At 34.8% G+C, this 23,235-nt stretch overlaps 1 long non-coding RNA gene across 1 annotated transcript in view; it reads right to left on the reverse strand.

Annotated features, from left to right (window-relative positions):
- Positions 1-23,235, reverse strand: part of LOC110349388 (uncharacterized) — a 33,380-nt gene that overhangs the window by 9,907 nt on the left and 238 nt on the right. The gene's annotated exons all lie outside the window — the stretch shown is intronic.

Genomic DNA, 23,235 nt, shown 5'->3' on the forward strand with positions numbered 1-23,235 from the left:
GGTGTTCTGTCAAGCAGTAATGACACAATAAAGGCATCCTGTGTACAAGGAGGGTTTTGAATATACATCAAAGAATTTTAAATTTGTTCCCTGTATAAAACATGGTAACATTTAACATATGTCAGGCAAAGAAGATAATATATGCAAAGTCAGGAAGCTATGAAAAAACACAAATTTTTGAACATCAAGAAGGAGTTTTGGGGCCGGGGATTTAGCTCAGTGGTTCCACCACCTGCCTCGCAAGCGCAAGGTCTGGAGTTCCATCCTCGGTACCAAAAAAAAAAAGAGTTTGTATGACTAGATAGAGAGATATTTAGGGACTGGATTTCTACATATGGTAAGTAGAAGTCAATTTAAAATGGTTGTGTATGGCTTGCTGCGGAATATGGATTTGCCTTGCAGAACATAGTGAGCCAAAAATATATTTTTCCACAGTATGATTGATGTGATAATTATTTTTAGTAATGCGTGTGATGCACCACTAACCCTTTTGCACATCTGATGTCAGCCTGTGCCTCCTCCTGTGAGATGCATGACTCACTAAGGCAGTAGAACATGCTTGGGAGGAACACACCGGCTGTACTGGGAGAATCATCCCAGATCATCCTCTCTGAGCCAAGGCTGAGATGGAGCACAGGGTTGGCGACCGTAGTTTTTATGGGGCCTACGTGAATAAGAATGGCCAAGTCTTGGTGCTTAATCATAGCAGGAAAGCTGGATCTAACTTCACATTTGCTGTAGCAACAAAGGTGTTAGAATATTAGGAATCTGTGGTGATTGGCCTCAGTGATCCTGAGGGTGAAATAGATGACCTGTAGCTGGATAATCATAAAAATAAAGTATTGGTGAACAGAAAGCTGGTTTCACTGACTGCAAAGAGAAAAGTGCTCCTTCACCCAGTTTCTTTATGTAAAACAAAACAATTGGAGCAACAGTCCACCACTTTAAAGGGAGGGTGAGTCTTTCAGAGAAAGACTCCCCAATGATTACCACGTATCTATTAAATAGTTACTTCCCAGTTCTTCTCCCAAAGAAACCAGTAGCCATTCATGAGTAACAGCTCACAGGTATTTCTAAAACAGTGCGATATAGAATCTCAATTGCCATTAGATCTAAATATGGGTTCCGAAAGACATTGTGTAATCATCAGCCTGAAGAGTGAAATTAGGATCCAAGTGTATCCCAGCATACAAGCAGCAGACCTGTGGACCAGCATCCTCTGGTCATTTCCCTCATCTCAAGCATGTGACTGGGATGGGCATTCTTAATGGCCAGCAGAAATGTCCAGTATCATGACTGTGGAGTGAATGGCTTTATGCTAAGAAGAACCGAGTGACTGGTCCTAAAACTCTCCCATCAAACTACCAAGAGAGTCAGACAGTAGCAGTACCGCATTTCAGGAGAAACTGCCATGGTTAATGTCATTGGCAAAGACATAAAGTATATTGCAATGGTGGTCAAGTGAGCTATATGATATCTGCAAATTCAGATGGATCATGGAAGGTAACAGGAAGATAAGATCTTGCTCTCCAAATAGTGGGGTCAATAGCAGCTTTACTAGCTGTAGATCCTTGGTGGAATAGATGAAGACAGTCTTTGGTATTTGGTTTACAGTGGTGGATACAGATAATAAATTCTATTCAATCCATATCAATAAAGAAAAAAATAAGTGTTTTTCATGGGAGGTCAATTTTTATGCTTTCCATCACGTTAGTTTTCAGGGACATTGATCATCTTAAAATTCTATTTATTATTGTACTAGGCAACTGTATTGATCCACCAGGCTCACTGGACATGAGAAGGAGGAAATTGAAAGGACTTGAGTAATTTTTCTGTAATTTCAAAAATTGCAATATATGCCCTAGAAAAGTAACTACAATATTTTATGTATCTAATCCTCTAATATAATCCTATATATTTGGGGGTATATCTTGAGCAGTTAAATATTTTCCTTTCTAAACATTCATTTTAGACCCAATATTGGGTAAGCACCAAGCTCTCTGTTGATTTGCAAATATATATTTTCAAATATGTTAAATTGTAGCTGGGCAAGGGCTGCCTGTAGTCCCAGTACTTTAGGAATGAGTCAGAAGAATCATAAGTTTGACCTAGCCAGGCAACTTAGTGACTTAGTAAGACCCTGTCTCCCACAAAAAATAAATAAATAAAAATAAAAAAGGGCTGAGAATTCAGCTCACTGTGAAGGACCTGGTTTCAATTCCCAGTACTTTTAAAAAAGTTAATGAATTTATTTTATGTGGTATATTATTTTCTATTTTACACATCTATTTTATCTAGTACTGCATGTGTTAACTCATAAAAATGTATTCACATATATGCCCATTTTTCCATCTTTTGATATTCTTACCTGTTTATATTTTAAGCTGATTTTTCTTGTCTCATTGTAATTTCAAGAAAAATCACAGTAGGTCTAATTGTTAAGTAATAATAAGTATGAATTAATTTAGGAAAACTGGAATCTAGAAATTTAGAAAAACTTATCTATAATAAAAGTGTAACCACTTATTTTATATATCCAACAAATTATTACTGTTTATTAATTATGCACATTTTTCATTAGGTTAATCACTAGACATTCTGCATTGTTATCTTTGTTAATGTCATCTACATTAATTAATAATTTTCTTATAAATAAACATCAATAAGGTAAACAAAAAATAAGCCATAAAAATGCATTGTACATTATATCATGTAAGACTAAATTTTATAAACATGGATATACTTTAGGGTATGGAAACAGAAATCATAATAATAGAGAAAGTCCTTTATATCACATAGGAAAACAATTAAATGAAATAGCATTTAGCTTAAATAGATTAGAAGTTTCTCCTATTGAGTTTTTCATGGGAGTAGATACTCTTGTTATCATAAGAAATACGAGCGTGCTATGTATCAAAATTTAAAGGTACAGTGGACCCTCGAGTTACGACCAGCCTGACATACTAACGATTTGGGTTACAACTGGAATTTTAATTTTAACTAATGAACAAAGTCTTGAATTATGACCCAATGGCAGGCGGTCGCTTCCAGATGGTCTCAGATATAGATTTAACCCTTAAAGAGTTCTGGAAGGAACATTACAGTATCCTTTCCTGTGTGGAGTTAATTGAGAAATTCTGGGCCAATGTCTCTCTAAGGACACTGAGATCTGCAGTGATACAGGAGAGAGACTTTGAAGGCTGTGTAGAGGAGCCTGAGCCTTCAGTTGACCAACATGAGTTACAACCACCTCTTGCGAACAAAATGAGTTTGTAAGTTAAGGGTCTACTGTAATGGATGTTGCAAAGTATTTTAATCAATTCTTTTAAAGATAGTATAGATTCTCTAGTAAGTACTAAGTAATTTCATGTCTTGCAGTTATGCAGAAAAAGAGACCTCAGAAGGATATTTGTGAAACAGTTCAAATTTTGGTAATGATAATTTAAATATAATCAAACAGTTAATATTTGATAATGAACAACTTAATGGCTTAGTTCATTTATTCTTCACTTTGATGGTCTCCTAGTCCCATGAGTAAGATTTATGATCTTAAAAATATGGTAGAGGGGGCCGGGGATTTAGCTCAGTGGTTCTGGCGCCTGCCGTGCAAGCTCAAGGTTCCAAGTTCAATCCCCAGTACCAAAAAAAAAAAAAAAATATATATATATATATATATATATATATATATATATATATAGTAGATCCTCATTCCCATGACTGTCTTGTTCAGCCTGTAGCTCAGTAGATACTTCATTGGCAGATGTAAATTGTACCTGTAATATAGGAAATCCTTTGAGGACACAGGCATTATTTGAAATTCCTTCAGGGTTCATTTTAAAGGTATGGCTTCAGTTGATGTTTATGGATTTGATTCACATTGTTAAATACTTTAATAAAAGTTGGAAAGGCCAACTTACATTCTTTTGCATGTGAGCAGAATAAATCCCCTAAGAAAAAACCAAGAAGGATAACTGAACTAAGTTAGCTTTTGTGCCTTTATTTGTTGAGGAAGTCCAAAGTGCCATAAGACTGATTAAATCAAATAAATAGTTTGGGGTTGACACTTTGGGTAATTTGTTCATTTCTCTTTGTTTAATCCCTTTCTTAAGCATTGCCAAACCCTCCCCATGCAGACAAACGTGACTACTGGTAAATTTTCACTTTATGGAAACTGAGCTAACACTAGTTCCTCATTTAAAGAAATGAATGTTAAGTCTAATGTAAATACCTAACAGCCCACTCCTGTTTGTGTTTCGGTTGGGTGGTTTAAATGGTTTATGAATTTTGTTTCCTCACTTACAGAATCAGCTGATTCTCACTTTTAGCCTTCGATTCCAAACTGCTAACTTCATTTCATTTGAATACAAATAGAACGACTCTGAATCTCTTGACAAGGGTTTTAAGAAAACATTTATTTTTATATTTGGCATTCAACAATACATTTCCAAGCATTTCTGTAGGTGACACATTTCTCTAGAGAGAAACAAAAAAATCGCAAATCAGATTTTGCTCAGTGAAATTCAGGCATCTCTGGAACCCTGATTATAAGTTATATGCCAGGATCTATGTCAGTTTCTAAGGATGGAGGGTGAACTCAGTTTTTGGCACAAAGTTGTTTGCAAAGTGATGGGCAAGAAAAGAAGTAGGAATAATTCTTTATTATCATAACAAAATCCATGGGGTACAAGAGAGATACAATGTCACAAAATTTCCTGAGTCAGAGTGAGCACTTCTGATTACAGAAAATGTTGTGTGCTGAGAAACTGAACAGGGTTTGAAAGAGGAAAAATTTATGAGGAAGAGAAAGTAAGACCCAGTAGCAGGGAGGTAGTAGTCTGCTTTGTAAGTGAATCAAATGCACTAATGAATTTCAAAAAGCTTATGCTTTAGTCTAATGTAAGGTGAACATTGCCCTTTACAGCAATTATTTTTATAACTAAATTAGGTCATCCATAAAGGCTTGGTTATTTAGAGACACTGGAATTATGTATCACTATAAAATCTCCAGAGAAGTCTGACCTGATACTGCATATAATTGAGACATTCCTCTTTCCTTCAGGGAGTAAATCAGTTGATTTTCAACTCTTTTGTTCACCTCTAATTTCAGTGTCCTCTTTCTAAATGGCAATTTGACCCAGAACATCTTGAAAATGTCTGAGACATTTAGTAATTCCTCAAGGGGCTTTTATACCTGTGAGTCCTGATGAATTCAGAAGGTAGAACAAGTTAATGACTTTTGGAAAAAATGTATTTGATGTGGTAGGATTCACTTCCAGGAAATCACTTAGCATAAAATCTAAAGGTCAAGAGCATGGAAAGGTACAATATGATTGCCTAACACCATTCTTTAGGGTTAAATACAGGAAGTTTCTGAGTGCTTTTCAAAAAAGATCCTTTTATAAACCAGCATCTGAAAGGCAGCATGGTGTTGGTGACAAAGAACTAGGATAGGAATTGGAAGACATGAAACCCAGTTCTAGATCTCTGATGGATTTGTTTTATGGGTCTCATAAGGTTAGTCCTCCTGCTACCCCCAGGCTTTCTCCTTCATCAGCCCTGGGAAAGGACTGGAGAAAATTAAACTTTAAGTTCATGACCAATTCTAATAATTCTTCTATTATCATCCATTTGATTCTTTAAGAGTGTGAATGAAGACGGACACCTGATTGAGTTTACAAGCTGAAAAGTTTGGGAGTTATTCTATTAGTGAATTGGGCAAAGCCAAATCACAATTGCAACTGCATTAGAAATGGAGCTGAGAGGATCAGAAATGGATAACTTGGCCAAAAAGCCTGTATCTGAGACCTCGGGTTGAAAAACACAGAATATATTAATTGGTAGCATAATTTGAGGTTTTGCATTAAATTTGAGATACCGTTTAGAAATCTTGACATAGTAGGTACATTTACAAAATGTAAATTTTGCAAAATCATAGTCCTAACAATGACTAACTAGTAGGAAACATGTTGACCAATAAAGACTATAAAGTTCAAAAAATGAATTGTCTTTTCTGTTTTTAATGATGAATGTTTGATTGATTACATTTAAATGATAGATGAGAGCTGATTCAGAAAGTGGAAATATAAGGATTGAATAAGGCTTTTTAAAATATCCAGTTGACACAAAAAATGTAAGCCCCAGAAAGATTTGCCTGAAGAGAGAGAAAGGGCAAGGGGAGAGAAAGAGAGGATAAAAATTAAAACTGTATTACTGAGAATATGTATTTTATCATAGAAAAAATAAGTTGAATAAATAAATAAGCCCCAGTCATGCTGTGTGGCATGGCTGCCGCAGGAAATAATCACAGAAATGATAAAGCAATCTGAGACAAGTTACTTTTGCAAGAAGTCCCTGGTCAAGCGTCAGCTTCCATTTCTCCTGCTGTGAGTCACATGGCTGAATGATGATTGGGCTTACCCTGTTGCGAACCTTCCCTGTGTTTTGGATGAAGGTAGAAAATTCTAATACATGCTTCATGAATTTAATCTTCAAAGAAAAATTAAAGTATGAAAGTATTTAAAAACATTCTAGTGACAAGTGCAAGTTTGCCACATAATATTAAATATCAACTTTCCTGGATCAGAAAACTCCTGGAGAGGTGAGTGGATCATGCAGGGATTGTATCATCAGTGGCTGAACCTACTGAGGCTCTAGCAAAATGTACTGTTAGGCTGGGGAACCCAACTAGAGAAGATGAGTTGCTGGGGGGATATATATCTCTCTCTGGTGCTATTCACTGCTCTCTTTCTGGCTGCCATGATGTGAGCAGCTTTGTTCCACCATGCCCTTCTACTATACTTCCCTGCTTTGGAGCTGACCATGAACTGAAACCTCTAAAACCATAAGCCAACATAAATCATTTCCATTTATAAGTATTGCATGTTAGCCATTTTGTCTTAGTAACAAAAAAAGCTAATGATATGAGTGACAAGATATCATCTGGATGTATATGTGTATTTTAAAAATGAAGAATACAAAGATAAAAAAATCAAGATAATGCTTAGGCTTAAGTGATAGAAATATGACACGCATTATTTATTTATTTTAAAGTTATTCTCAAAGTAATAGTGTGTTTTTGTGCATGTGTATCTGTATGCTTGTATGGTGTGTGTGTGTTTGTGTGTGTTTAAGAGCTGCTGTCTTTAGTAGGTACTGATGAGGCTTTTGAGTTGGTTACATGTAGCCCTCTCATATCTTCAGCATGGCATCTCTGGAGCCACTCCAATTGTTCACTTGACAAAACAGCAGATATGTTAGCAGAAAACTGGCCTACAGATACGTAGATTTGACAGGCTTAAAAAGAAATCCAGCCCAAAACAAACAAAATCATTTGACTGCATAAAAACAAAGTCACAGAAGCTCTTTCTTTAATTTGAATATTATTAATTTAAAAGACCTGTCTTCCTAGTTCAGTATCAAATAAATCTAAGTTTATTGGAAATTGTAGAAATACATAAATTCCAGGGATTTTGATGTGTTAGCATTTCCAAAGTTGTCTCCTTTCCTAGAAACACATCCCTGCATTTGTCATGACCTGACCTCAAAGGGTTTATATAACCAAAAATATCAGGTCAGTGGCAAGACTGGATTAGCAAAAACTTTTAAATTGGACTTCACATTGCACTCTGAAAATTGAACTTCACTGTAGACAGCATAGAAATATTAATTTTGGAGACATCATTCAGGGTTGTTTAACCAATGTAATAATGGAAATTTTATTGCAACTTAATTAGCTGCTTTATCAGGAATTTCCAAAAGGAAATAGTAGCATATGACAAGATATAGGATATTTAAAATGCCAATAAATTTGTAAACAATGAGATATCAAAAGAAATTTCAAGCCTAGAAGAAGGAGATAAAATTTTCTTTTTAGAATAATAGTACTGGAAAAAAATAGAAGATAGAATGATCAAAAAGATAAAAGAAAGAAATTACATGTATATATTACACATATACTATTACATATATATTACATATATATATATATATATATGGAGAGAGAGAGAGAGACAGCAGAATGTGATTCCTAAAATACAATTAGTATGATTTTGCATCTCTAGCATAATTCTCTTCGGATTAGGATATAAAGGCAGAGAAAAGCAAAGGGCAACTTTGAATTTTCTAGCTTGGAAAACAAAGAACTATTTAACCATTTATCAAAATTAAGATGAATTAATTATCAACAATCAAATTTGTAAACTACATTGCCTTATTTCTTTTTGTCAGTTTTCGTGTATTTAGCCCTGCTTTATGCAAGTACAAACCTACCTGCAGGGCTGCAACTGTCTTCCACACTCAGGGAAATTCCAATCTATTTGGGGATAAGAATATGGATACAGTGACAGAAGACAGAGTGCCACAACAATTATAAAATCAGTATCAAATGCCATGTGAGTGCCAAGAACAAAGACGCTGATTTTGACTTCTCAGGGTTATGAATGCTGTAACTTTAATGTGTGGGCAAACGTACACCGGAAGAAACGGAATTTTACGTGGACAAAGCTTCGATGGAACGAATGGGCTAGTTTAGCCAAGAGTACCTCTGAGGTCTTATCTCAAAAGCTTTGAATTAAAGTTTTTGAAGGCAAGGATGTTGTTCCCCTGTTTATTATTTTGTTTCATAGATGGTCCTGGTATATGTTATCTAGTTGAAAATGGAGCCCATTTGCTAAGTAAGTCAGAATCACTTTCTCACTTAAAAATAAACTAAGATCAGATCCATTGTCTCTGCCTACCTGGCCATTTACTATGCATGGTGGGCTCTTGGCATTAGCTGATACTATACTTCACCAAATTCAGACAAGTAATCACATACTTAGTAGTTTTTCATAAGCAACTACTGAATCTCATCATGCTATGTTGTTTTGCTATTTAATTAGCTCACATAAGAATGGCTTGCAAAATACTTAACTAGACAGAACATTTCATTTTTAAGTATCTGGATATTTTCAGATACTTTTGCTTAGTAGTGGTAAAGGTGATTTATTTTTTGTATGTTTGAGCTCTCTGAATTTTCCCTGCCCCCATTTTTGAGCTGTCAAACTCCACTCACATATGCCTGTCAGTTCTGTACATTGTCCCTGTCTGTAGACACTACCTTGGAGGATCCAATATCAGCTACTGCCTCCCCAGCCACCTTGAGAAGAAGGCTGGAAAGAATGAATTCCTTAAGTTAATATTTTCAATATTCTTAGTTATTTGAGATTTATTTCCTCCTCAAGCATCTTGAAACTGTGGTCATACATCTCAGTTGTGGAAGTTGCTCCTGGACAGGCTGCCAAATCCCTGTATTAGAAGGACCCCGACTGCTGGAGTATCCACACCAAGAACTGATGTACACTTTCTGTGGTAGTGTATGGCTCAAAACTGGGGTTTGGGCCAGTTGAGCAGTGAAAATACCAGTTCTATTGCTCAAACTTAATTGCTCAAAATAATGAAATTTCTGAACAGGTGCTGAAAAATTTGGACTTTTGATTTAATCTTCTGTTAGGAGTCATATTTTTATTAGGCTTACTTTTCCTTTTGACGTTAAACAAGTTTCAGTCCAAACAAGAAAGAGAGCTCCATCCCTTCATATACTTATATTTCCTCCATACTCATCCCACCTGAATGGGTATACATTTATCCTAGATTACTTTTGACATCCTTTGCCTGGAAATAATGTCTACCCCACTTCCAATATCACCAAAAAAAGACAATGTAATGAGTATTTCTCATTATATAAAAAAAATCATAAAATTTAATAAATTTGGGGAGGATGATCGTTTTTGAATAAATTGTTATATTGACATCAATAATACTATCTTTTTAGTGATGGTGATGGAAGTTGGAGGAGTTGATTTTTTAATAAAATTAATAGATGGTATTGAGATTCCTCTAGCAAATCTTGGTTGATGACCTGAAATTAAAAGAAATCCATAAAATTTTGAAGCTACTTTACTTTAAAATCCATTAGTATATATTGGACTTGGAACACTATATGAACTCCTACTTAGAATTAAAAACTTGAAAAAGTTACTGAATGTTCCACAAACATTTTGCTTATTCCCTGTCATCATCATCATCATCATCATCATCATACTTTGAATTTTAAAAATATGTAGAAATACATAAATACTCTTAGACAAACACTTACTGAATAGTCATGAAAATTCTGTTAGCTAGGCTTTATTATCCTTATTTTAGAGATTATAACTATCAAAAAACATGCAGTTTACCCAAGTTAATGGAGTATTAAGAAGAGGAGGCAAGACTAGGACATTTGATTTCTGATATGAGCATATTTATTAAGAAGAACTTGTACAAAGCAAATACAATTGCATGAGGAGACAGACAATAGGCAAACAGTATCAAGTAAAATCACCCACTTTGGTCTCATTAACCGAATAACACTTAAGAGGTCAAGATCATTTATTACACTGTCCCTGTTCCTCTCCTGAGACTGCAGCTCTTTCCAGCACCAAAAGCTATTTCGACTGTAGATTGTTTTCTTTATGAACTTGATGTTTTTCATTCCAGGGTGAGAAACTGGGATAGCAATGTAATGCTCCAGGATGAAAGAGAAATAGTAGGTTTGGGGCCTACTACAAGTAAGAATGCCAAAAAATTGTATCTTGAAGTATCGCATATATCATTTCTGGAAAAATTATTATGCAGATTTTATTCACCCAGTGTCACACAGAAAACTGTCTCAGCAACAGGACTTCACATCTGATCTCCAAACTCAGTATAGTGCTCTTTCTACTCTTCTAACATGTAACTAAAATCTCCATATTATATTGATCTATCATCTCCCAAACTCCAGAAGTCAGATTTAAAATATTCTTGCAAAATTGAAGAGTAAAATATAGGATGGATAGAAGGAAACAGAGAGAGATTTATTGGAAATGGGAAAGGGTTCAAGAGGCCAAGGGCAAGGGAAGTGGATGATAGGAAGGGAAATCAAAGATCTAGGATCTATCGTGTACATGTACCAAATGCCCACAATGAATGTACACGTTGTATGTCATAAACATAAACTAAAAATAACAACAGTAATGAAAATGGTGAAAGCGGTTCTAGAGACAGAGGGAGGGAGGTGGGTGGTGAGGAAAGGGAATAAGAAAGAATCCGGATGTATTATGTACAGTACCCATTTCCTAAGATAAATGGAAACTTCGTGTATTGCAAATATTTACTAACAGAATCAAATTTTTAAAATATAAATAAATAAATTCAAACTGTGATGAAAAAGAACTCTCCAAGAGGAATGGGATTAGAATTTCAATACTTTTTGGTCAAAGACAACTAGGAGGACTAGTTTTAATCTGCCATTTTTTATGAGAAGTCATCCGCCCCCTAAATACTAATTCTTTATTATGATTACTAAAATAAATACATCATTTATTGAAAATATCAATGCTCAAAAATACAGGTTTAAGAAAGAGGGCTACTGTGATGATGCAAAGAATAAGTTTGTGTTCACTGGCAGTCATTTCAGTAATTAAATCCATCCTCATATTTACATTTCTACAATTAGATCCAACTATTTACTTGAAGTGAGATTTCTATTTAATGCAATCATTATTATCAGGCAGTAAATAATAAGCTTAAATTGCACTGATATATTTGGAAAGTATTATTTTTATAAGAATACCTTTCTAATGAAGCCCTATTATCAAAGCTTTAACCCAACACCCATTTTGGGCAAGGAATGTCAGTTATAACAGGTAGAATTCATAGACTCAACACTGACATGACTTACAGTGAAGTTGAATGAAGTCTCATAATAATACTTAGCCAGTAAAAAATATGTGACAAAATATAAAATGTAAATAATACACAATAGATGAGGTGAATGGTATGAACTCCAAGAGCTCAGAAAATAAAGATGTAAACTAAGAGAAAAAGATTGTGAAAACGTCATTTTCTTTCATGCAAGTGAAATACACTAAATAGAACAATTTCATCCATAACAATGAATCCTAAAATATCAGAGAGACTTTGAACCTGGCTAAGTGATTTCTCATTTAGTTTCATTGCTACCACAGCACTTAAGGTCTTATTAGCTATAAATTTATCAAAAACTTTGAGATATTAATCTCTCAAAAATATGTTTTCCCCTTCACTTTTATCTCTATATTATTTTCTTCCCACAGAAATAATTTTATCAGTCTATTGTATTTGGCTGGCAGAATATCTGGGGACCATAAAAGATTAAAGTTTAGACACATCATCAATTCCTTCATGTCATACCATCATTTTCTCCTCTGGAAAAGGATGGATATGAGAACCTTAAATCTGTTATTACTTCTTTAGACAGGTCTGTCCTTTTTATTTCTAGTAGTCACTTAGACGTTTTCCTCTTTTGGGATAAGGAAGCAAACCTTCATCAATAGCTCACTTTTTATTAATTATAACAATTCTTTAAGACAGAAGTGCTACAAATGTATTGAGCAGAAGACTGGCTCACTCTGTAGTCAGTGATAGGAGTCATGTAGGAACCTAGAAATCCTAAGTTACAGAAGTCAAAGTGACAGGTGTTCTGGACAGATATCTGCTCACCCAAGAATTTCCCTTTAGAGAAGGAATCCTGGTGTCAGCAGGTTGGTAGGCCCCTTGTCTATAGGAGAAGAACATTTCCTATTAAACAGTAAAATCTTTAAGGGTAAGGATTGTATCTATGTGCACACCTCTCCAATGTCTGTGGAGCCACAAACACAGTAGTAATGATAATGAGGGGAGGAGATCTAGAGACAGAGGGAGGGAGGTGGTCTGAAGGGGCATTAGAATAAAATATAGGAATTAACATCACAGACTTGAAATCAAAGCTCTTCACTACCACAACCCAGTTGTAGACTGTTGGGTACTGGTATAGGGAGGCAGAGGCAGTGCAATGGGATGGAAGGAGTAGAGCCTCAGGAAGCACACCATCAGCATTTCAGTCCCAAAGCCATCTTTCAGATACTCTGCATACTTAACCTCTCTGTTCCTCTACTTTCTCATCTTAAAATTGGGCCCAAAATGTTCCCTATTCAGAGAGATTTATTGTGTATTAAATGAGCTAATGTGACTGTACTCTTAAAGCATGGCCTTGTGAATAATAGGCACCAGATAACCATTCATTATTTTTATGATTAAACTGTTTCATTTGACTCCTCTGCCTTCCTTATCTTAAAAACAGAAAGATAGATAATATACTGACCTCAAAGGATTGATATTATAATTAAAGACTACATTGTAGGTAGAGTGCATAATACAGTGGCAGCACATGGTGGACCAACGTGTTTTATCTATTAGTATTATTACCATCATATCAGACACTGACTTCATTAAAATATTATATTTTAAAATATAACTGGTTTCTTGACGTAATTGAGTGTCTCATTAATGAGCCCATGGTCCCCTAAGGCCATTGCTCTCTTTAACTAAAGCTAGGCTGTGGCCATCAGAGCTCTCTGGTAATTCTCCCTTCTAAGTGGCAATTGGCCCAAAGTGTTATTCAGAAGATTAAGTGTCCTTTAATAGTACACTTAGGCAAGAAAAAAGAAAAGTTTGCGTTAGTCTCAAAGGTTGTTCTCTCATATGCCACTTTTCATTTTGAAAGTATGACCCTCCTGGGTGACAACTTCATCAGGGAAATTTCAATGACCCCATTACTTTGCAATGGAAATTGGTGAGGAACTAATCCAGCAGGAAGGAACATCTAGCAATTTGGTTTGTAGGGAATACTTTTTGGTTACATTCACAGGAAACAATAACATTTTTCCCTTCAACAGAGTATTTTTGCCTTGGTAAAGGGTATTTCTAGGGGTGGTCTTTGGATGGAATTACTTCTATCTTTCAGTCTTTAGCCATAGACTTGGTCTATCAGGAAATTTAAGGAGTTAGGAAACACATACGAAGTATAACCTCTTAGACTACCTTCTGCTATGAAAATCAAAGTCTTTTCTAGGTACTGCAAATGTCCATATTCTACCTTAAACAGAAAATGTTCAAATTTAGCTAAGGCAAAAGAAAGAACAAAGCAATACAAATACAGCCACCTCATCTAAAGAGATTACTTTTGTGCGTACAACGGGTAGCAGAATGAGAAGGAAGCAATCTATCTGTTATGAGAGGATTTTTGCCACTTTAATGGATTGGACACACTTGAAACCAGATAGCCATCATGGTTTGCTGACAGCTGAGGTCCAACAAAGAAATATAAACAAAGTGTTAGGGTTTTTCTGATGGATTTTCTTTCTGTCTTATGCTTAAATGCACGTGTAATTCATCCAGAGATTTTCTAGCCAATGAGAAATACTCAGTTTCTCTTTTTAAGTCTACCTAAGTGAATTAATTACTCCAATGGCTTTGCTTTCCAAAAATGCAATAAGACATTCTGCCAACAATATAGATTAGATTAAATTCTGGCAGTTTTCATAGAAATAACTTTTCATATCTGTTCCATTCATACCTCTGAATTGACTCGAACCAGAAAATACTTACTTTCTCCAACCTAAAAGTCTTGATGTTTTCATTGAGCCATGTGGAACTAGGTTAGCTAGAAGTTCATGTGTGTCTAAATATCAAATGTGGCTTTTCCAGGTAATAAATTCATAGCAGTACAATGACTAGTAGTAACTTAATAGGTAGAAAATTTGTACACATAGTGTTAGTAGTAGATTGACATTGGATAAAATGTTGAGTTTCATTTAACATACTTTGCTGGATTTAAAAAAATAAATATTGATCTTCTGGATTAATTTAACTGGAAATGTGAATTTATATGGTTACTAAAGCATTCTTAGGTTCTATTTCTCTTCCACTTCATGGTAGAAATCAAAAGGAGGTAGGTTGTTAACTGAAGGAATCAAATCGTACTCCTGCAGCAACATTCAGATTTGAGGGGGGGAGTCCAAATACATTCTCATATCAAATCACCAGGTAGAAGAATTGAGTAGATTAACCATAGAATTTTAATAGACAGTGTGTTCCAAATATAACGTTATCTTCTTTTTCCCTTGAATCAACTTTGGAAATTATATCAGTAAAATACTAATTTTCAACTGTCATTATCAACTACAGACACAGTCCCAAGATATCATTTTAAAATGCCATCCCTATAACAAAACCACTTTCTACATACTGCCAGATCTGACTTCTAATAGTTTGTTTTGTTAAACAAATTTCTATCTATGTTCATAGTTTTTTATTCTATTATCTTTACCCAGTTTTAGGATTAGCACAATGTTGAGTTCCTAAAATGAGGGGAGAAGTGTTCCTTCTTTTTTCTGCTTTAATTGTTTGATATAATTTGTCAGTTAAAATGTATATGAGCCTGCTGTTGTCATATAGGTAGATTTTCAAGCTAAGAATATACTTTCATTAATAGGTGCTATTCAAATTTTATATTTCCTCCAGAGTTAGTTTCATTAATTTGTCTTCCAAGGTACTTCTTAGAAGTTGTCAAATTTATTTCAAAACAGATTTTTGAAATATGCTTTCTATATCCTTTTAAATTCTGTAAAATCTGTGGTAATGTCTCCTAGATCTTGATATTGTAATTTAAAAAATGTATAATTGATATTGTGTAACAGGAAGAAAAGGTCTAAAGGTGCTGGGGGAAGTGGGAGGGGTAAGGGAAGGGAAAAAAGGGAAAAGAAAAAGTATGAGAAAAGGAAAAAAATGGCAACAAGGTCTTTGCAAATAGGGAAAGGTGGAGGGAGTGAAGGGAGGGCAGCGGAAGGAGAAAAAAATAAGAACCAAGATACATCAGGTAAGGTACAAGATCCCAATGATGAATGTAACTGTATTTTATACCGAAAATGTACCAATAAACTTAATGAGAAAAAAAATAAAATAAAAAATAAAATAAATCTTTGCCCTTTAATTGGCATCTCTTGGTAATATGACTAGAGCATGTTGTTCAGAGGGTGATCTCACCACAATATTCAATGCAAAATGTAGAGACCTCAGTCCTTTTCCTCTTCCTCCTTACATAATGTTTCATTCCTCTGATGAAAATTCAAAATAAATAACATGGGAATGTTTACTGTATTTCTTAACAAAGGGTCTCAGATGACCAAACTTTATTAAAAGCAATGCATTAGCTCTTCTAAACAGCATCCTTCCGACCACAAAGACCTACGCAAACATACCCAGAGTTGCATCTCATGACAAGTAGATAAATCAACCTGTGATTAAAGAAATTACTTTTGAAATGACTTAGTTATTGCTATTTCCCAAGCCTATTCCTTATGGGGGTCTCCCCATTTGGAATACTTTCATAGAAGGAACAATCGCATGGCTATGTTTAAATCCCAACTATGCTGAAGAGGATCTGCTATATGGCTAATGTTCAGTAATTATTTTGGATTAAATAATATCATCTATCTCAATGTTCTGTCCTCTAATTCAGAAAATGATTATAAGTGGCTGCTTTGTTGCTTGGATTTTTTAAATAATAACAACAAAAATGACGACTATTTTTAATACGATATGCATCTATTATGTTTTCTTTGCCCAGCAATCTGATCACTCTTGCAGAGTGGTAAGATAAAACCAATCAAAAATTACACTAGAGAAGAATGTTGTGGCACATTCCGGTAATTCTAGCACTTGGGAGGCTGAGGCAGGAGGATGGCAAGTTAGAGTTGGAAGAGAGACTAAGTGAGGTCCTGTCTTGCCAAAAATAAAGGCTGATGGAGTACCTGAGTGCAAAGGTTCTGAATTCAATACCCAATAGTGCCATCATAATAATAATAATGACAAACAATAATAATAAAGTGAGAACATCAGTGGTTATCAAAGCCTGCTACATATTTGTTCCTAATACATATTTATTCCAAACTTACCTTTTCTATGCATTGAAATGTGACAGAGGTCCTATTTGCTCTCCAACATAAGAAAGCCTCTACCATTTAAGAGGAAATATGCAATAAATGATAGAGAATTTTCTCACTATTCTATCTTATACATAGTAAGGGTCAAAGAAATACAAGATCAAACAAATTAAGGCCAATGTCCAGCAAATGTTTCAAGATAAGTTGAACATCATACTTGACTCACTCTGGGAAAAGAGCAAACCCATAGAGGACAGAGTTCATGCATGGCTTCTTAACCATGATGAGGTATTCTTTCATGGGTTTGTTCCTCTCTGCTTGTATGGTGTGAGACAGCAAAAGCTCCAGATGACAATATACCCCCATTGCTATAGGTTTCTTTAGCAAAGCAATCTTAGCCAACAAAGGCCAAGTGGACAGTCTTGGGAATGATATTGTTGGTGTACATTATTCCCTTTGTCCCATAAGATGTCTCAGTTATGAAAGAGAGTTTCACTGAGAAAGAAATAGATGATTTACTGCGACATATTTATGAAAGAAATAAGTTCTGGAAGTCTATTATACAGCATGGTCACTATAGTTAATAATAGCAATGCATTGTGTGTATGAAAATTGCTAAGAAAGTAGATTTTAAATGTTTTCAACATACTAAAAAAACAAATAAATATGTGAATTGGAAGATAAGATAATTAGCTTGATTGAATCCTTCTACAATGTTGCATATATCAAAACATCACATTGTTTCCCAGAAACATATATAATTTTTGTCCAAAAAAGCAATAAATAATAGTTATCTATAATTTTTAAATACTTCAAAATAAAATTATGAATCCTAATTGACTTACTATAATAATAAGCACTTATCAAATACCTATAATATGGTGCTAGTAACTGTAAACACAGTCTCCTGCTGAATTCTAACAACAACCCTATGGGATACAAATGAGAAAAATGAGACTTACAAAGAAGTAACTCACCCTAGATTATATACCCAACAAGTGGTGGAGACACTTTCTTTTCTAATTGGACTGTTGAAAGTGTCTCTCAGATTTGGCTCTGGTTTCTTACTTACTCTTATCTTTTAATACACATACAAACCACCTCACCCACTTACACACGGTTCTTCTTTCATTACCACTAGCATAATTATACTAACCCAGAGATCTAGTAATATCTCATTATTATTTAGAGAGAAAACATATCCAGTGACCTACATTGCCACTCCCTGCTGAATAAGTATCAATAGTTCGACCATGCTCACCAAAGTACTGTGTTTAGTATTCTAGGTGTTTCCTAATCTGGCCTCAAAGTGAAACTTTTCCTTTTCATATATTTTGTGCACGAACCACAGCCACCATATTTTCTCAATTTCAAACACTCTTCACCCAATCTTACAAATTGCATTGAAATCCATTTATCTTTTAAGATGCAATTCGAATGTCATCTCATTAATACACAAAAAGGCTTAAGAAAGATTCAGATTCCTTTCTTAACCCCTAAATGATAAACCTGAGGTGAATACTGTAAAAACACTAATGGTGGTCCTTAAATACTTGAGAAAACAAAACCAAACAAAAATGCTGTTACAGACAGTAAAACCTAAGAATTGAGAAAATAAATCCTGATTTGAAGTGTCTCCTTATCCGCATAAGAAATATTATAACAGTGTTCAAATAAAGGTGTGTGTTCTTTGAAAAATTTCATCTCTGCAGATTTTCATTGGATATTTTGTTTTAATGTCTCTGGGATTTGATCTATAGTTCAGGTCACTAAAGGATAACACAACACAAAATATAGATCTTGTCTTTTTTTTGTTTTTTTTTTTTTTGCAGGACAGGGGATTGAATACAGGGTTTTCATTCTGAGATATATCCTCACCTTTTTTATTCTTTGAGACAGAATCTCACTAAGTTGTTAAACTGCCCAGGTTGGCATTGAATTTGTGATTCTCTTGTCTCCATGTCCCAGAGTGCTGGTATTATAGGCAAGCACCATCACGCTGGAATATAGCTTACCATTGATCCTGTATCAACTACTTAAGACACTGACAAATGACAGAAACTATTTCTAGATATGTAAAATGGTATAAAATACTTCTTGGTATACCTTACAGTTTAATATATGAATAAAATTCATTAATTCATTCAACATATTTTATAGCATATTTGTATATGTGTAACATTGAGCTGTGAAGAAAAATTACAATTCAGATACTTTGTACATTATTCAAATTCTTACAATATAGTCAATACCTGATGTGAAAGCCCTCTGAATGCTCTAAAATGTTCACATATGTAAAGCACTATCATTGTGAAAAGTAGACATCCAGAACAACTGTCATATACCATCTAATAATTTGTCCATGAGAGGGGAGGATTTAGCTCAGGGGTTCCACTGCCTGCTTTGCAAGAGCAAGGTCTTGAGTTCAATCTCTGCTACCAAAAAAAAAAAATGCTAGCCTAATTTGTCCATGAGAAAAACTTCTGTATTAAAAAATAATCTGTAGAACAAGACCCATTGCTCACTCGTCTTGTTAGGCATACCTTTCTTATAAATTTAACTTAACAATTGCTTAGATGTCCTTGTAAGTTTGTTCTGTTCTACCTTTGATAGTGATATTTCACCAAAAGATGTGGTTAGTAACACATTAATAGTTTTCCAGATGTGTAGGGTTTAGCAAAACATTTAAATCCGGTAAAAAGTTATGGATCTAGGTCCATCCATAATTCTGCCCAAAGATAAATTCCCATGATTGTATCGGGGAAAGAAAAAAGTCCTTAACAGATTAGAATAAAACAGCATTGGTACCTGACATTCCAGAAAGCTGATAATCACTATAAGTTAATATTTAAACCATGTTTACTAGGATCTGCATTCAGTTTCAAGTGTTGGCTAACAGATGAGATAATAAGCTAATCAGAAAGGGTTCCCTTTCCAATTTGTAAATCAACATGGATTCATGGCCATCTTGGAGATTGTCCCTATACACAATTGTAAGTACATATTTAGATAGAATTTTTTTTTCTCATAGATTTGGAGATGTTTCCTTTTCAAGTCTTTTTAGAATAACATCCAGTGGAGGTTTATTCACTATGATCTTTGTTTCCTATAGTACTTTGAGATCACTCATCTCTTCCTAATTCTGGTGTGTACTCTAGAAATATAGTTTAATTCCAGTGTTGGAATAAAATCATAACAGAGGTATTCAGATGATGGCAGATCTAACCTTACTCAAAAATGTTTACAGAATGAAAAAATATATAAATTTTAAGATTTACTTTAAATTTTTGAAAAATTGTGCAGTTGTTGACAGTATTTGAAAACAATTGGAGACCCAAGACTGTTTTAATACCGAGGATTACAAAATATTGAGCTGAAAAATGTCCATAGGAACAATTCCAGTACAATCTTTGTACCTCACATATGAGAAAATGAAGTGCCCCAGAGGCAATATGATTTGCTTAAATAAGCAAAAGTGACTAAAGAAACAAAGACAATAAAAATGACTAAGATCCACCAGTTGGTGATAAAGCCCGACCTCTTGATACTGTTTCAATCCATTCCATGGTCTCACACCAACTGGCTTCTCAAAATCTCACTCTGTGACTTAAGACCACATGCTTTTCACAAAATGTACTAATTCACACCATGAAAAGTAGGCCTTTTAGATTCTTTAAATCTTTTTCTGATTATCCATGTTATTACCTGTAGAAAATCTAAAACATTAAAAGAAATATAAAGGATCTAACTGATCGGAGCTTTCGATGATACCAGACCTCTTGAGGCAATGATTTAAGTTGAGTTCTAAAGAATGATTAGGCACCAGTCACAAATTGGTGTTGCTGGGAAGAACATCCTAAGTGGAGAGAACAGCATAAGCAGGAAATTCCTCCTCGGTACTTTCCAAAGATTGGAAAAGAAACCACAATGGTTGGGCCTAAGGAAATGAAGCAAAACCTAAGGCTTCCCAGTGAGTAGGAATCAGCCTGGTCAGACCTGTGATCCATGGTAAGGATGTATATCTTATTCTTTGTTGTTATAGAAAATCTTTCAAACATTTCAGTCCAGAAAATGACATGATATACATATTAGAAAAGATCCTTTGTGGTTCCCAGATATGTAAGAAATGGATAAGAATGGGAGTGAGTTCTTCCAGTCGGAGGTCTTTTAGATAATCTAGAAGATGAGAAAGGGAGCAATGGAGTTGGGGAGAGAAGCACAGACTGGAGCTTTATTTTAGATGTAGAACTAACAGAGGTGCAACGTGCTTCTCTGAATAAAAGGATTTGCACTGTTTAGTCAAAATTATATAATCATGTGAGATTGTTTCTGTATTGATTCCTATTTTATGCTTGCAGAAAAAAATGCTGGGGGATCCTCATAAACTCTCCAAGAAACTGTTATCTAGGCTGGATCGGGTCATTGGGCTATTCATATTTCATATGATGTCTATGGAATTGACCTTCTCTACACCCGGATCCTGATTTATCCACTCAGCCACAGGAGAACATGGATACATCACTAAACTCCTTAAATTCCACTTCTATGAAGATAAGGTTAACACTTCTCATCTATTTACCTTCATCTTAACTTGCAATTTGTTATGAGGTTTAATAAGATGCCATTTTGTAGTTTAAAAAGCAAAAGCACTTTGATCATTTCCTCCTCTTGCACACTTAAAATACACCCAAAGCCAATATTGGTGGAATCATTTCCTCCGATTTAGTTAGCCCATGGAGAAAGACTACATCACCAAAGTCCTCGCTCATCACGTTGCTCCTAGCAAGGACCCAACAAGCACTGAGTTCCAATCCAATCCTGTGTCCTTGTTCTTAGCAGGACCAGCCAACTGCCAAGGATGGGCAGATAGCTCAAAGAATGAACTAATATAAAAGATAGAGACAAAAAATGGGCCGGGGATTTAGCTCAGTCCCTAGTTCGATCCCCAGTACAAAAAAAAAAAAAGACAAAAAATGTAACTTGGAGTAAGTAATGCCTATGTAACTAGAAGGAATTTCTGTAAAAACCTACAATTTTTGTCTTCACAGCAATAAGAAAAATATTTCAGCCATGAAACAAGAAGTACTATAAATAATTCAAAGAACAAAAACATCAAGTAGTAGAAGTGAGACGCTTAATAAAAAGTTGAAAAGAACAGGTTGAAAGAATGATAAAAAAAGGGAATAGCAAGAATGAAACATGAAAAATTGGAGAAATATTAAAATTAAAGGAGTTCAAGAAATGCAACTTATAAGTGAGAAGAAAAGAAAACGCAGGAGAGAAGAGTACTTATATAATGCATCAGAGCCTTTGTTCAGAAATAATCATAAGCTGTAAATAGAAGAAAATGCATAAAAATTGAGAAAAAGAATTGTGCTGGGCGGGGATGTAGCTCAGTGGTGCCGTGCCTGCCTGGCAAGCTCAAGTTCCTGAGTTTGATCCCCAGTACCGCATAAAAGATAGATAGATAAATAAATAAATAAATAAATAAATAAATAAATAAAATTCAAAATGAAAAAATAAAGAATGTGATATGAAGAGGAAAAATCTTACAAATTTTTAGGGAAGTGGATGGATTTGGACTTCTCAACAAACAATACTAGCAGCAAGAGGAAACTTGAACAATGCCTTCAAAATTCATAATTAAATAGTGAACATCCCAGCATTGTAATAAAACCTAATTAAAAATTACTTCCAAGGATAAAACTAAGACACTTTGTTCACAAAAGATTCCATCAACCATTTGCAGGAAGGTTCTGATTTTGTTTTCTGTTTCAATACAAGATCCAGATGGTCTAACACAGGTAAGAAGATACCCAGGATCATGTAAAAAGGCTAACCCAGGATGCCAGTTGAACAAAAGATATAGAAAGCAACTAGATTTAAGCAATGTGACCCCAGAAATAGACACCCTAGTTACTGTCATTAGTAAGAGCCACTGTTCCTAGTGAGCTGCATTCACATTGTCATCACCTGCACTACATCCTGATGAAGTTCTAGGCACTTGGAAAATGCCATTTACCTCACCATACTGGAATTTCCTGAGAGCTGAAAGTTGGACATGGTGAGCTTAGAAGAAAAAAAAATATCAAACCTTTCTATTCCTCTGACCACGTCTGTGTCAGGTGTTGCCTATTTGGGCCACTTTGTAGATGCTGGATTGTGGAGCTTTCTATTATTTTCATAGCCTCATTCACTACCTTTCCTACCAAATTTCCCCATGCTCAAAGAGAAAGTAAAAAGTGACTCAGATTCCACCTAAGTTATTTTCTGCTGGGATCCTTGTTCTTAAGAAAATGTGGCTCTTCTGTATACACTTTCATATTCGTCTACATGTAAATAATCTGAGAATTAGACAAATCAATGATGAAAGAAGTATGAGAAGTGAAGTGCCTGATGTATGTATTAAGTGCTCAATAAATCACGAGTA

The sequence above is a fragment of the Heterocephalus glaber genome, unplaced genomic scaffold, assembly GCF_053883595.1.
Source record: "Heterocephalus glaber isolate CG9 unplaced genomic scaffold, H.glaber_assembly_v1.0 deba00001504, whole genome shotgun sequence".
Classification (NCBI taxonomy): domain Eukaryota; kingdom Metazoa; phylum Chordata; class Mammalia; order Rodentia; family Bathyergidae; genus Heterocephalus; species Heterocephalus glaber.